Source organism: Neomonachus schauinslandi, chromosome 3, assembly GCF_002201575.2.
Source record: "Neomonachus schauinslandi chromosome 3, ASM220157v2, whole genome shotgun sequence".
NCBI lineage: Eukaryota > Metazoa > Chordata > Mammalia > Carnivora > Phocidae > Neomonachus > Neomonachus schauinslandi.
Genome location: NC_058405.1, coordinates 179,109,578 through 179,126,378, shown reverse-complemented (window position 1 = coordinate 179,126,378; position 16,801 = coordinate 179,109,578). Strand labels below are relative to the sequence as shown.

Below are 16,801 nucleotides of genomic sequence, written 5' to 3'. Positions count from 1 at the left end.
AAAGAAAGAAAGAAAGAAAGAAAGAAAGAAAGAAAGAAAGAAAGAAATGTTACTCATAACTTTAAGTTAGAGATACTTGTTGCTAAACTCTTGGCTTACATTTGTTTACTCTTTTCACGTGGCTAAATATGTAGAAAATTTTTCAAAACAAACTGTATTTAAGGTTTTTTTCCTAATAACATTGTTGTGGCTGAGAAATGTAGTTTTAATTCTATGAATCTAGCAGAATTTTTTTTCTAAGAGAAAAAAGGGAGAATAGATATTTGGGGCCAGCTAATTCTCTGTCACAGGTTCCTAGCAGTGAAATACTGGGTCAAAATCTCCGTTGCCTTCTAGAAGACCCTGATATAGGTAGCCAGTGTGCTCCTCCGAAATGTTCTACTCTATCCTCTCCAGTAGTACACAAGACTGTCTGCCTCATCTAGCTTGTGCCAACACTTAGTACTATCGTTGAAACGAATTGTTTGACCGTTTGATAGGAAAAAACCCAAATCATCACTATATTTGCTATATTTATGATTATTAGTAGGACTAATTTTTTTCATGTGTTCATTGGCCATGTGCATTTCTTCTTTGTGAGGTGCCTTTTTATGTCTTTAGCCCATTTTTGATGTCTGCATTCAGCCATTTGGGACATGATGCTGCTTTAAATTAGTATCTCCAGCAAGGAGAGACAGGGCATTTTTTGTGCGTGGCATTAAGATTTAAAAACAACCTAACACAAACAACAGACTTCCTTAGGCTTGTGGAAAAACCTTACTGGAAAAACAACAAAATGGTAAAGTGTTATTTGGCTCCCTTATAACTTAGGAAATTCAAGCTCATATTGGCTTTATCTGGATGCAGCAGGCAAACCAAAAAGACTGGAAAATACCCTCTACATTCCTCTAAATTCTCTAAATTCTCAGAAAGTAGTGAAGCTACGTCCTCGCCAACTTCCTAACTATCACGGTGGGGAAAATGGGGCTCACCAACAATACGTGGGTCTTGTTTTGGTGGTTCTTAGGCAGGACCCCTCATAGTATGGTTGAGAATAAAATACACCAATCTGTTTGCTGCAGCTGTGGGCAACAGTGCACCAATCCAAGCAAAAGTTGACATTTCTGGTGAGTGTACATTTAATATAGAAAAATATTTCTGTAAGTGGGTGACTCACTTGATAAGTTGGTTGATCACTCACAGGGTCATCCAACTTAAGCTGTGTCTACCCCAACCCCACTGTGTGATACAACTTCATGAGAGATACCCAGGCTACACACAGTTGATAGTTGTTTGTCCATTTCTTTTCTTTTTTTTTTTTTTAAAGATTTTATTTTATTTATTTGACAGAGAGAGAGATAGAGCAAGAACACAAGCAGGGGGAGTGGGAGAGGGAGAAGCAGGCTTCCTGCCGAGCAGGGAGCCCGATGTGGGACTCGATCCCAGGACCCTGGGATCATGACCTGAGCTGAAGGCAGATGCTTAACGACTGAGCCACCCAGGTGCCCTGTTTGTCCATTTCTAAAGGCAACTGACTGGGTTGGCTTTAAAATGGGTGATCTCAATTGTGACTTGAATAGTGAAGTAAATCATCATCTAGAATTTCCAAATAAGTGAAAGTAAAGCTCTTATTTTTGATGGGTATAACTTTCTAATTTCAGAGTTGCCTTCTGATTCTTCTCTCTTCCATAACTTACAAGAATTAACTATTTGATGATAAATTACATAGAATTACTGTCTTGGGATTTGGGGCTGTATGTGACTAAACACCCATCATTCACATTAAACTGAGAAAGGCATTACACTTCTTCTAATCAGATAAATAATTCCGAAGCAGATCATCTCCGATTGCACTTTAGGTGGGATTTGCTATAATTTTGAAACGTTTCACTCATGAACAAGTGTTGAATAGCAGGGTATTTTCAGTTTCTGTAGTCTTATTACATGTTTATTCTCTTCTAAGCCTATAAAGCCCCCAAATTGAATCTTTATTCTCCTGTTTCTTTTAGACAGCAGAGCTGTGCCCCAGTTGATTAATAGATCAAGACTTGCAGAATATGGCTGTACTTCTCTGCTCTCTTATTGACTTTTTGTTCCATCCCAACAAAAGTCATTTAATTTTTCAATTTCTAGATCTCTCTATAAAAAGGAGGTCACAGAGCACTTAAAAGAATTGCATTGTTCTGGTGTCCTGGTGCTCGAATTATCAAAATGAAATAATATTAAATGACTTTGTGTAATTTTTTTTTCTACATCCTAGAATACCTTGAAACCATTCAAAATTCTCTGCCTGCACATAATAGGGAGCACCAAGAAATGGTGAGACAGGCTTCCAAGGTCATGGTGGAGAAATGGTGAGACAGGCTTCAAGGTCTTGGTAGAGATGCTGGAAAGCCCAGAATCTGATTAAACTGATTAAAGTTTAATCAAGTTCAAGTTTTCAAGTAAGTCAAGGTTTGTGTATGCAGAGAGAGTCTTGGTCATGAAAACTTGACATGAACTTGAATTTTTCACCATTACCAACATTTCCCTTGGCTAAGACTTACTGCTTTGAGGCAACTTACCTAGGTGTAGCACCACCAAATAATTTTGATAGTTTATCACCATCATGTAAAGTCCCAGCCTTAATAGCTACTTTTGAGCTGGGTAGGGGGGTGAAGATCAGAGAAAGAGATGTTGGATTCCACGGTAGAAAGCTCAAGTAGGGCAGGTGAGAGTAGATGCAGAGGGGCACTTGAAAGTCTCCTAGAGAAGGAGCAGGCACCAAGAGGGAAGGGGACAACCCTGATCACCAGTCCACACAGAATTTTCCTTATATTAACCGTGAGGATTTGGGGCTGTGGAAGCCATGATGTGGTTCTAGGAGTCTCTCAGGGGCTGAGCACAAAGATCTTTTCCACTGGAGATGGTTTTTCCTCTTGCACATGAAAGTCTTGTGGATGGTGGATTGCTTTTGAGTGTGGCTTTAAATGAGAGTAGAAGAGGTTTTCCTCAGAAAATAAGAGAATTCTACTGAAGAGAAGAATGTAGAAGAAGAAAATAAGATATAATCACAGGATAGAAAATGATGATTCTCAATGTGTCTTTGAAGAGTGATCACGTCTGTCTTGTGAGCTAGCCCCTGAAAGGCTACATGTCATTGTATACTTTAATGGGTTGTAGGGTTAAGAAAAAAGCGGAGGGCCTAAGAAGCAGTTTGTTATTTCAAATGCTAAAGAAAGGTCAAGGGGCACGTCCGAAACTGTCTGAAGATCTACTTTGGAAAATGAGAATTTTGCTAGTGAGGGAGGGCCCTGAGACATAGAAACCTTGTATTCAGACTTAGTCAACCGTTAAAGTTTTGTCCCTCCCTTGGTGTCCCAGTGATTAATTTTCATAATCAAATTCACTGGTGTGGAGGGGAAGGAAGTAGAGTCAGGGGACGTCGTTTCCTTAAATATTGCTTTCTAGGGGGCAAAGGTCACCTGACAGTTAACCAAGGGTCAAATTGAAGGTTCTAGATCGTGGCAGAAAAGTGGGAAGGGGGGGCACCTGGGTGGCTCAAAGAGTTTGTCTGCCTTGGGCTCAGGTCATGATCCTAGGGTCCTGGGTTGGAGTCCCATGTCATCTCATGGGGCTCCCTGCTCAGTGGGGAGCCTGCTTCCCCCTCTCCCCCCCTGCTTGTGCTCTCTCTCTATTTCTCTCTCTCTCAAATACATTTGACAAAATACAGCATCCTTTCCTGATTAAAACTCTTCAGAGTATAGGGATAGAGGGAACATTCCTCAAGTTCATAAAAGCCATCTATGAAAAACCCACAGCGAATATCATCCTCAATGGGGAAAAGCTGACCCTTAAGATCAGGAACATGTCAAGGATGCCCACTCTCGCCACTATTGTTCAACATAGTACTAGAAGTCCTAGCAACAGCAATCAGACAACAAAAAGAAATAAAAATACTCAAATTGGCAAAGAAGAAGTCAAACTCTCTCTCTTCACAGATGACATGATACTTTATGTGGAAAATCCAAAAGATTCCACCCCCAAATTACTAGAACTCATACAGCAAATCAGTAATGTGACAGGACACAAAATCAATGCACAGGAATCAGTTGCTTTCTTATACACTACCAATGCAACTGTAGAAAGAGAAAATTAAATAAATAAAATCTTTAAAAAAAGTGAGAAGGGGATTGCTATGTTTTTTTGAGGCTCATGAAATAACCTGGCTCCTGTGGTCAGCTGTATCGTACAAGTTAGGGGTAACTAAAAATCTCACAAAGTTTAGGTAAGAAAGTCTACGGTGGGGGTGGGGGGAGGGGAAACCGCACTTTAGAAGATCATTCTCAGGGCACTTCACAGTTGTTCTAACCAATCACTCTGGCACCTAACATGGCAAAATCGTGATGGACAGCCTTTTCTTGTAATCACATGAAGTTCCTTGCTATTTTGTTTTAAAACTTTTATAAACTTTAAAATAGTATCATGACCAATTAAAACTCCCTAGGTGGAAGCAGTTTTTAACTTAGGCTGGTATTTAAACCATAGTTTCTAGTTACATTTTTGGAATTCTTTAACACTTGACTTGATATATTAGAAACCAAGGTCCTATGGAGCCTGTTAGAGACCCATTCTAATGAGATTTAGAGCATGAGAGATGCTCTGTTTTGTGCCACAAAAGAACTTCTAGCTCCATCAACTGTAAATCCAATGGTGTGAATCTAGCACCTCTAATGAGAAGTTAGCTTAAAATACACAGCCTGTCAATGGCGAGTCAGCAGCCGCAGAGAAACATACCGGGAGAACACACTGCAGGGGGATGAAGGCTTTTGGTAGAAGCTACAAGTCTTTCAGGTGCCGGGGTACCATCCTGAGTCCTGAGAGTCGCTCCCTGAAAGAACCACCCCCTCAGCCCCATGGTCTCTTCTGTCCCACCCATGGCTAATGACCCATGGTGTCCTAGAAGTCAGACCTGGCTGGGATCTGAATGACGGAGTTCAGAACTAAGGAAACTTAGTTTGACTGTAAGATTTCAATATGGCCAATTGGAGGTAAGAATATAATCGGAGGTCAAGGGACACTTTGTTCCACTGTGTGAAAGACATGACATCAAGGCCATTAACTAGGTCATGTTCACCACAACCAAACCTGCATTTAGTATGGACAATCCACAATGAGTAGAGACACCCATAATAGTAAACATGCTTCTAAAAGGTACTTCATCTGCTTTCTAGGAGTAAATTATATTCTGGGGAAATCTGGCATCTCCGAGTGTGAAGGATATATGGGCCTTGAATCAGATTCCTGCTCAGGTGGTGGAATGGTCACGTGGTTCAAACTTTGAAGCCCAGACAATTCTGGTCCATCCCACCGTTCTGCTCTTGGAGCTGGGGTCACAGCCTGACCACCTGGGTCAGGAGGGTCTGGGAGCCTGCAGGTTTATGAGGCGGCGCCCGGGCAGGGAAGCAAATGGGGCCATGGCAGCTGTGTCCCCAGCGTGAGCAGTCCCAACAAGCAAGGCTCAAGACTACAGCAGGCGGGGCCTGCCCTGTAGGTCTCAGCTCATACCCACACCGCTGCCTGGACTAGCCTGGAGCAACCTGGCCAGGTCTCCCAGGGGATCCCTACTATGGACTGATGCACTGGAAGAACACAAACAGGGCTATGAAGCAGATGAAAGCAAGCTTTGTGTAGAGTACTTATTAATATGTGAGCGTCAGAATTTCTAATACTTGATATGCCATGAATTAGTTCCCTTGGCCGAGGGTGTGTCATAATTAATAAATTAGAGTCTCGGGTTTTTGCCTCCTACAGCCAACGTTTCACTTGCTTTGGAATAAATGGAACGGCCAACCACATAGGGGGAGAAAGCTCTCTGGATGCATTTGTAAAGAAAGCCAATTTGGAAAAGAAATCCCAAACATCATGGTTGTTAAAAGTGTAACACCACTGTGACTAATCCCGAGGAAAACCACTTCTGGGAAACAGGCCGACAGGAGCAAAGCTGTTCAAGAGAAATGTCATAGACCTGAGGAGAAGGTTTGTTTTAAAGACCCTTAGTCCTTCTTTCTGACTTTTTGGGGGGGTTTCATTTTGGTAAAAGCTGTTTTCCCACAACATTCAGAGGTTTGCTAAAAAATGTTTGTCATTTTACTTTTCATTAAAAAATTTAGACCTCTCGAACTCTAATGTCTGGTATCCACAGCCTGAAGGTATCCTGCCGTAGAATGCTTTAGTTTTATATTCCAAAGAAACATTTAGAAATGATCCTAGGCCTCACTAGGAGCTGAGGCAATGTTCTGTTATTAAAAAATATATTTTTCTACCAAACTGTTGTAGAAAGAAATTGTAACTACAGTGATTATCTGATTATCAGACCCCTAGTTTTGGACAAAAGACTTGGGCACTTTGGAAAATGTTTCATATCCTCAAAGTACCTGCAATATTAATCAGGAGGCTTGTCATTTGGGACAGAATTATGCTTCTAAATCTTCTATAAAAATATACTGGACAAAACAAAGGGATTAACAGAGTCAATCCTTGAAATTAAAAATAAAATCTGAAAAAAAAATTAGAATTTTGTCTTTAGCTTCACATCTTGTATTACTCCCAATACCATTATCACTGGATATTTATCTCTTACTTTTGACATATATGACCTTGCTTAATCTCCTTCTTTACTCTGCACTGGGTACTGTATTAGTTTACTGGGGCTGCCATAACAAAATAGCATAGGATGGATCTCTTAAGCGACAGAAAGGGATTTTCTCACGGTTCTGGAAGCTGGAAGTCCTAGATCAAGGTGCAGGCGGGGTTGGCTCCCTCTGAGGGCCTCTCTCCTTGGCTTGCCAATGGCTGCGCTCTAGTCACTTTGTCGCTGGTCCTTCTTGCAGGAGCACTCTGGAGTCCCTTCTTATAAGGACACCAGTCAGAGAGGATTGGGGTCCCACCTTGTCAGCCTCATTTTAACTTAATCACCTCTTTAGCTGTCCGCTCTAAATAGAGTAACATGTTGAAGTACTGGGAGTTAAGATTTCAACATCTGAATTTTGGGGGTGCGGACAATTCAGCCCATGACAGGTGTCATCTCCATTTTATAGATGAGGAAACTGAGGCCCAGGGAGATGACTCACCAGATTCTTACTACACTGATTCTCCCTAAGTATCTAAGAAAAACGATGTTAGATTTAGTCTCCTATTTCAAATCACATAGAAACTATTTTAAACCAATAATGGAATTTAGCTACAACCCTACCTTCCCTATTTATTGAGTTTATAGGTTTTTAAATTATTTAGGGTAAAAGAATCTGAGACTTGAACTCATCAAAGATAACTTAGCTTCAAGCTGTAGAATTCATTGGAAGCATAATATAAAGCATTTACGGTATCAGAATTTCTAATATTATACATTCCAATATTATACATTCTAATATTGTATAATCAGTTAGCTTTTTAGTAGATATATATTTTTTCTTGTTTCTTTTTTCTATGCTTATGAAGCCATAATGATTCTTTTTTTTTAAAGATTTTATTTATTTATTTGAGAGAGAGAGAATGAGAGACAGAGAGCACGAGAGGGAAGAGGGTCAGAGGGAGAAGGAGACCCCCCGCCGAGCAGGGAGCCCGATGCGGGACTCGATCCCGGGACTCCAGGATCATGACCCGAGCTGAAGGGAGTCGCTTAACCAACTGAGCCACCCAGGCGCCCGAAGCCATAATGATTCTTGTTCCGCCACTTACTAGCCCTGTGACTCGGGGCAAGTTATTTAATAGTGTGATGTGTTAGCTTCTTCATTCATAGAATAGTGATATTAATAATTTCTGCAGTTGAGGGTTGTTATAAAAAGCAAATGAGTTAATACATGCAAAATATCTAGAGTTGCTCCTGGCATGCAGAGTAAATACATAATAAGTGTGAACAAATATTATATTATCTATGTACATATATATGCACATATACCATCTTGTTTACAAAAGCAGGATCAATACGCTCTACCGGTATCAATCAATGCATTGTTTCCCACTCTTCTTTGTCCTGCTTGGACATACTGTAGCTCCCCTATAACGACATCTCCTTTGCCAGGTGGCATAATTTTAGGCTTTGCTAATAGGGAGCTCTGGAGAGACAGCACAGGCATGGTAGGGGGACGGGTTTCTGTTTCACTGAAAAGCACAGCAAAACCAAAATAATCCAGTTTAAAAAAGGGCAGAAGACATGAACAGACATTTTTCCAAAGAAGATGTACAGATGGCTAACAGATGCATGAAAAGATGCTCAACATCCCTCATCATCAGGGAAATGCAAATCACAACTACAGTGAGATATCACCTCACCCCTGTCAGAATGGCTGGAATTAACAACACAAAACAGCAGGTGTCAGCGAAGATGCGGAGAAAGGGGAAGCCTCTTGCCCTGTTGGTGGGAATGCAAACTGGTGCAGCCCCTCCGGAGAACCTTATGGCGGTTCCTCAAAAAGTAAATAGAACTACCCTATGATTTAGCAAGCACACTACTAAGTATTTACCCAAACCATACAAAAATACTAATTTGAAGGGACACCTGCACTCCGATAGTTATAGCAGCATTATCAACAATAGCTAAATTATAGAATGAGCCCAAATGTCCATGGACAGATGAATGGATAAAGAAGAGAGGGTATATCTATATACAATGGAATATTACTCAGTGACAAAAGGGAATAAAATCTTGCCATTTGCGGGGCACCTGGGTGGCTCAGTCGTTAAGCATCTGCCTTCGGCTCAGGTCATGATCTCGGGGTCCTGGGATCGAGCCCTGCATTGGGCTCCTGGCTCCGCGGGAGGCCTGCTTCTCCCTCTCTCACTCAGCCTGCTTGTGTTCCCTCTCTAACTGTGTCTCTCTCTGTCAAATAAATAAATAATAATAATAAAAAAATCTAAAAAAAAAAATCTTGCCATTTGCAATGACGTGGATGGAATTAGAGGGTATTATGCTAAGTGAAATAAGTCAGTCAGAGAAAGACAAATACCATATGATTTCACTCATATGTAGAATTTAAGAAACAGAACAAATGAACATAAGGGGGAAAAAAGAGAGGCAAGCCAAGAAACGGACTCTTAACTATAGAGAACAAACAGATGGTTACTGAAGGGGAGGTGGGCGGCGGGGTGGGTTGAATAGGTGATGGGGATTAAGGAGGGCACTTCTATGTAAGTGATGAATTACTAAATTCTATACCTGAAATTGATATTACACTGAATGTTAACTAACTGGAATTTAAATAAAAACCTGGGGGGGAAAAAAGGAGAAAAGCACAGCTGCCAGGCGCTTGCAGAAGACCCACTGGGGCTTACTCTCCAGGGAATTTTGTGGGCACCCCAGTGGCCAGCCTCCTGCTCAGCAGCGCCCACTTGCTGACTGCAGATGAGCTCTGGCTTCTGACGCCCCAGAGAACTTCTCTACCGTCAGTGCCAGCTACCCCAACGTACTGTGTTTTCTGGGGCTTGGTTAGGACATGGGCATCCTTGAAAGCCCATTACTCTGCTACCACATCTTTTTAGTTTACTTCATCCATCCTGTTCCCTTGGTTTGTGTCTGCCATCTCCCCTTCGTGGTCTCCTCGGGGCTGTCATTCTCAGCTGGTTTCTAATCCTGGCTATATCTACATGTCTAGGGGAACATGGCTTTTATGGAGGTTGATACTTCATTAAATATTTAAGTGGACCATGCTGCCATTTTTCTAGAAATTAATCATATATTAGATGGAAATGCCAACTAAAGACGTTTTGTTTTTGTTTTTGTTTTGTTTTTTGCTTTTTGACACGAGAAGAGCTCATGATACATTTTTAAATGGGAAACACAGATTGCAGGGCAGTTAAGAACATAACCGAGAAAAGTGAAATTATTTATTACTTCAAGCTTAGGAATAAGGACCTTGCTTCATCATCTCTGTACTATTTGTTAAATGTCTACCTCCAGCTGAACCTGAATATTGACATTTTTTTTTACTGTTGTAAAACAGATATTATTCCATTATAGTTATACAGGAAAAGCTGCTGGAACAAGCTGAAATAGCTCAGTTGGGAGAGCGTTAGACTGAAGATCTAAAGGTCCCTGGTTCGATCCCGGGTTTCAGCAGTGTTTTTGATGCTTATGCTAAATGTACTTTTTGGCAGTCTTAACCGAAATATAAGCTGTAAAGGGAATATTAGGCTCTCATGTGGATCTCTGGGGCGAATCGTAGGCTTTTCAGGGACGGGTGGTATCAAGAGTCTTGGGGGCCTTTTTATATATACCCACTAGCACTGTTGTACTTCCTGACTGTAATAGTAATAGCTGACTTTTCTAGAGTACTTGCTAATGTCAAACTTTCATCTAAACTCTATGTAGTAACTTATTTAAAATGGTCACTAATGGGCACCTGGGTGACTCAGTCAGTTGAGCCTCAGACCCCTGGTTTGCTTAGGTCTTGATCTCTGAGGTCAAGCCCTATGTCAGGGTCCATGCTGGGGTGTGCAGCCTGCTTAAGTGTCTCTCTCCCTCTGTCCCAGCCCCCGCCACCTCTTAAAAACATGGCCCCTAAAATTCTCAGTAACTACTTGTTAAATAAACAAACTTTGTTCCTGATGCCTGGAATGTAGTAGGTATACAGTTAATGATTTTTACTTTGACCATCATTATTATTTCCATTGGCTAGGAACTTCAAAAGCTAGAACTAAGAGATGTGAGTTATTTCTTCTTTTTGGGGGGGTGGGGGCAGTGGCTCACACATCACTTGCAATTGATATGAGTTATTTCTTTTTTTTTTTTTTAAAGATTTTATTTATTTATTTGAGAGAGAGAGCACATGACGGGGGGAGGGTCAGAGGGAGAAGCAGACCCCCTGCTGAGCAAGGAGCCCGATATGGGACTCGATCCCGGGACTCCAGGATCATGACCTGAGCCGAAGGCAGTCGCCTAACCAACTGAGCCACCCAGGCGCCCAATATGAGTTATTTCTAAGGACCTTCACCCTGCCATCTGATAAGGTAGTATTAAAGGTCATCATTTTCCTCCTGATTATTTTTAAATTCTGTATTAACAATTCCTTGCTTTTATATGGTCAATGTGAAAGGATATTTTCCCACTGGGCTTTAACTTTGCAGAATGGGATTTAGCTTCTATTCCAAAAGAATTCCCTGAGTTTACAAGCAGCAGAGGGTGGAGGGGTGTCTTTGAAGTCTCTGAAACTGAATGCAAACTTGTGTGTTCATGTACACATTTCCCTGGGAAGAATGTCAACAGGTATCAGATTCTAGGTTTGTGACCTAGAAAAGGTTTAGAAAAGTGATGCAAAAGATTTCCTCATTGCAACTACTTGCTGATAATTTATGACCTGACCTTTGAATTTTACCAAGGTGCTGAGTGATAGGACTTTCCTTGATTATTGTGTTTGCCCCTTGCTCAACACTGTATCTACTGTGCGGTGGATTTCAGGAGGGAGCCCAGATTGCCAACAAACTTTCCTTCTGTCTGGGTGGTGGTCTTGGAGGCAAATTTCCCATAGTGAAGCAGATTTGACCATTTTTGGAGGGCCCCCTGCTACTTTGGGGTACCGTCCATAACCCACCCCCTCACTGGGTTTAACCTACTGAGGTGGATCTCACTCCTCCTAATTGTCTCTTTTCTGGGGGAGGTTAAGGATGAAATCCCCATATTACCTTTATTATTTGACTTTTTAAAAATCTTTCATTCCTGTTGATGCCATTTGTAGACAATCTGGATGTCCAAAAGCAACACTGGGCAATGACTGCCTATTCTTCCATCTTCATATGATTTAATTTCTATCACCTAAATGACATCACCATAACTTGGCTGTGCTTTGGTCAAGAGGTAATGTTTCTAGTTAAAGCCAGGCATTCTCTAGGCTTTGGGGATTTACATAAAGTACAAGAGCTGTAGGTTATTGTTTTTCAATTCCTCTTTTTCCCCAAGAATTTAACCACACTTCCAGAAAATCTGCCCCCGGAAGAATGAATTAGTTCAGGAATCGAGTTCCAATGATGAGGCTGGAGCAAGGGATAGGGTTCCCATAGAAGTCTGACAGCTGAAGGAGTGAGTCAAGTTCATAGAGAAACATCTAGGGTCCAACATCAGAGTCCACTTCCAAACACAAAGTCCATTGAGATAGAGGCAGGATCTGGGCCAAAATGATGAGACCAAGTGTTATAGGCCAAGGTAGGTGGGAGTCTCAGGAAAGAGGATGGGGAGCAAGCCTTAATGGACAACAGGGTTAGAGTGGTATAAAGGGCTCTAAAAAAGATGGAAAACACTTGTAATTCTTCCCAGTAATCTCTGCACCATTATTACTTGGGATTTGGGTTCTGTACTATTTGTACATATATACAACACATACACACACAGTAGTGTTGGTATCTAAAGGGAGTGTGGATTGTATTTACCAATATAATTGGAAAGAGAATCAAGTATTTAAAAAAATTATATTGTTTTTATGATTATAAGAAAGTATAAACTACTGAAACATTAAAATTTTTATGGAACTATATTGCTTAAAAAGTAAAGATAGGTCTACTTCAATCCCAACCCTGGAGATAACCACTGTTAAGAAGCTAGTATCTATTCCTTTTCTAGACTTTTTACTATGCACTGCTAATATAAAATGAATGTTTATACACATAAATGCACTTATATTTTATACAGAATTAAACCATTAGGTCATAATATTTTTTCCATAATTTCCAACCAGCAAGACTGAATGCATAAAATAATAATGGAAGTTTATTTTCTTTGGTATGTTTTCTTTTCAAGTTTCTTTTAATGGAAATTAAATAAAATATTAAAGGAGGCAAAGACATGAAAACTCAAGCCCTAACTATAGCATAATCCAAATTAAAAAAAATCATACTTCTACAAAATCTTAAGTGAGGGGGACAAATGAGTCTCCTTAGTAACAATGATGATAACAGTAAGTGGAAACATTTATTAAATTTTTGTCCTGTGTCAGACCCCATTTTGAGCAATTTACAGGTATTAGTTCATTTAATCAGTGATGAAGAAATATAAAAAGCAAGCAGCAAATAGGCATTTATAGCAATTTTAGAGTTTTGTAGAGGGATCAGTCTATGTTCTATGATGTTCTATGGAGGAGTAGGAAGTTAACAATGTCACAAAGTCCAAGCAAGAACTAGTGGGGACTGGCAGTGTGCACAGCATTTAGAGAAAATGCTGCCATTATCTTTTTAAGGCCAGAGACCATAAATCATCTGCATGAGTACAATCTATATATATATAAAATTAGATAAGTGGTGATAGCTTATATCTGTCATTTAATTCATATTGATCACAAAAATACCAAATTGTTCTTTTAATTTCTCATTCTTAGTGTGGTGTTTAATTCACAATGATATAAATCACTTTTACAATCTTTATTATTATTAATTATAATTTGCATGAAGTCACCTTAAAAACTCCAAAAGCACCTAGAGTCAGCTGGAATTACATTTACAAATCATTCTCTTTGAAAATGTAAAATGTTGGCTAGAACTGATACCCTGGCCAATCTAAACCTGTTGGAAACAGTATAAACTGTTTAAAGTTTAGTAATTCTTCCAGCACGAGTTCATTTTGTTTTTACATTTGGGATCTGTAATCAGCAGAGTGGAAATTAAAATTGTGTTCATGCTTTTCTTTCCCTCAGAGTCTGTGAAACTCCCCAAATTAACTCCAAAATGGATTCAACCTATTTCCTGGAAAGTCTGGTGGGTAATTTTATGGCGGTTTTCAGTGTCATAGAGACAACAGAGCTTTTCAGGTAAAAGCTAAAGGAGGAAGAGAAGGACTGCGAGATAGAGAACGAACGGGAAAGAAAAAGAGGGTATCCTCTTTTTTTTGTTTTAAGATTTATTTATTTATCCCAGAGAGAGAGAAAGAGAGAGAGAGCGAGCGCATGTGTGCATGAGCGGAGGAAGAGGCAGAGGGAGAGAATCTTCAAGCAGACTCTGTGCTGAGTGGGGAGCCTGATGCGGGTGGGGCTCAATCTCACAACCCTGAGATCATGGCCTGAGCCGAAACCAAGAGTCAGATGCTTAACCAACTGAGCCACCCAGGCACCGCATGAAAAAGTGGGTATCCTCTTAGGAAAGGGCTCAGAAATTAGGAGTAGTTTAGCAAAATTCGGCTGAAGAGTCTACTTTCTCAGGTACAAGGGTGTGGGCTTCTCCTTAGAAAGGAAACAAGGGAACACAGATCTCCAATCTTGAGAAACTCTAATGGTTTAGTGTAGAATTGGCGCAAATTCAAGGGTGAGCACCTCTTTTACTACATTATTTTAAAATTCTACATGTCCACGTTTTAATCATCTTTTGTATTAAAATCTAAAAGCTAAGGGAGGCTGGATGGCTCAGTTGGTAGAGCATGCTCTTGATCTCGAGGTTGTGAGTTCGAACCCCATTGTTGGATGTAGAGATTACTTAAAAAATAAAATCTTTTTAAAAAAACTTAAAAACGGTAAAAGCTATTTCAAAACCTACAACAATGATTACTGTGTTCCAAAATGCAGCCACTTCTTGGTTTAAAAAACTTTAGAAAGTGGTCCTGACTAAATGTGAAACCACAAACTTACTCTAATTTTTTTTTTTTTAAAGATTTTATTTATTTGACAGAGAGAGACACAGCGAGAGAGGGAACACAAGCAGGGGGAGTGGGAGAGGGAGAAGCAGGCTTTCCGCTGAGCAGGGAGCCCGATGCGGGGCTCGATCCCAGGACCCTTGGATCATGACCTGAGCCGAAGGCAGACGCTTAACGACTGAGCCACCCAGGTGCCCCTCTAATTTTTTTTTTTCCTTCCAGGGTTGTCTCTTATTCTGCCTTTTAAATAATTTCTGAAAAAATAAAACAAGATGAAACAAGAGAGGGAGACAAACCATAAGAGACTCTTAATCATAGGACACAAACTGAGGGCTCCTGGAGGGGAGGGAGGTGGGGGGATGGGGTAATTGTGTGATGGACATTAAGAAGGGCTTGTGATGGGGGCGCCTGGGTGGCTCAGTTGGTTGAGCGACTGCCTTCGGCTCAGGTCATGATCCCAGGGTCCTGGGATCGAGTCCCACATCGGGCTCCCTGCTCTGCGGGGAGCCTGCTTCTCCCTCTCCCACTCCCCCTGCTTGTGTTCCCTCTCTCGCTGTGTCTCTCTCTGTCAAATAAATAAATAAAATCTTTAAAAAAAAAAAAAAAAAAGAAGGGCTCGTGATGTAATGAGCACTGGGTGTTATACAAAACTGATGAATCACTGACCTCTACCTCAGAAACCAATAATACATTACATGTTAATTAATTGAATTTAAATTTAAAAAAACATCAAAAAAAATACATAATTTCCATGTTTGGGTTCCTTCCAGGAGAAAGTTCATAGGAATAATTAGATATAGCCAATGGAAAAGAATTGTGCCATGTACCCAACCCTCTCAAGAGCCTCACTCTAAAAATATAGTTTTAAAAGCTCTAAAATGTGTGAAACCATCTATGTCTACTTTCATTCCAAATGAAATACACCTGGATAATTTTGTGTAACTGATGAAGATCACAATTATTCTCTTTTTTCTTTTAGAAGTAGCCTTAGTATTTTTCCCCTAGGATAATTAAGGGTAGATTTGACAAATGCTATATAATTTGCATATTCTTCACTTAGTCTGCATGCTGGGCTTGAGTTTTCCTCTCAGTTTAGAGAACTGAGTTGACTGAATATGCCTTTTTATGGCTTTATGGATATGTAAGATCCATATCTACCATCAGCACCTTTCCCTGTCAGTTACACGAGGGAGGATTCTTAGCTTCTTTTACCCACATATCACTAATTTTATGCCCATCAATCTTGACTTCTGATGAAAAGGAAGGGGGGGTCACTTACTTTATTTCTGGGACATTACATCTCCTGTTCACCTGGCAGCAACTCTCTGCAAAGATGACAATCAATCCAGGACTTACTGGCTAGCCTACAGTGACTGGAAAAGCTTTCAGAGGTTATTTTGCAGAGCTGACAAAATTGTTCTACCAGAAGACCAAGAATATGCACCTTGATCTTTTGCCAATTTATCGGACTTGCAAAAAGGTAGATTTGCCCAGAAATGAACATTTATGCTCCCTCAATAGTTCCACATAGTTAATGAATAACACCTTCCATAAACCAGGGCTTAGCTAGCTTCAGCCCTATCCTAAGTAGTTTCTGTTCTTTCTCCTATGTAATCCTCACAACATCCCCATGTCAGCCCCATTTTACAGAGGAGGAACCCAGATGTAAGGAGTTTTAGTGGCTTGCCCAATGTCTCACAGACAATGGATCAGGTCAGCATTTAAACTTGTCTGACCTCCAAACCCTGGCTTACTTGCTCTGCGATGTCTCTTCCTGGGTAAGTGGTCTGTTCATCAATTCCACATGTCATCGGATTAGATTAAAGGGTCTGTATTAATTGCATAATTTCATCCTTACCTTCTTTTCCTAAATTAAATGTTCACACTGTCATGGAGACAGCATTGATTTACGGGTACTGATTATGTGCCAGGCACTCAGCTGGACAGCTCCACATATTTTCATTTCCTTGTAATGACAGCTCTGGAGGCAAGCATTATTATCCGCAACTCTAGGTATAGGACATTGATGTGCAGAGAGGTAATCCATCCGTGGTCACACAGTGAACTAGGGACAGAGCCAGGATTCAGCCCATCCCTTTGATGCCACAATAAAGTCTTCCTGGAGCTGATGATGTCATCTGATGAACCAATGTTCTAATTCACATTTATGCCTTGCCCTTGACCAACCAACCAGCACACGTTAGCTTGTTTTTTTGTTTTGTTTTGTTTTGTTTTTAA

At 40.5% G+C, this 16,801-nt stretch overlaps 1 non-coding gene across 1 annotated transcript; it reads left to right on the top strand.

Annotated features, from left to right (window-relative positions):
- The first annotated feature begins 10,002 nt into the window (after positions 1-10,002).
- TRNAF-GAA lies at positions 10,003-10,075 on the top strand. Its single transcript has one exon. It is a non-coding gene; the product is annotated as a tRNA-Phe (tRNA).
- The last annotated feature ends 6,726 nt before the right edge of the window (positions 10,076-16,801 follow it).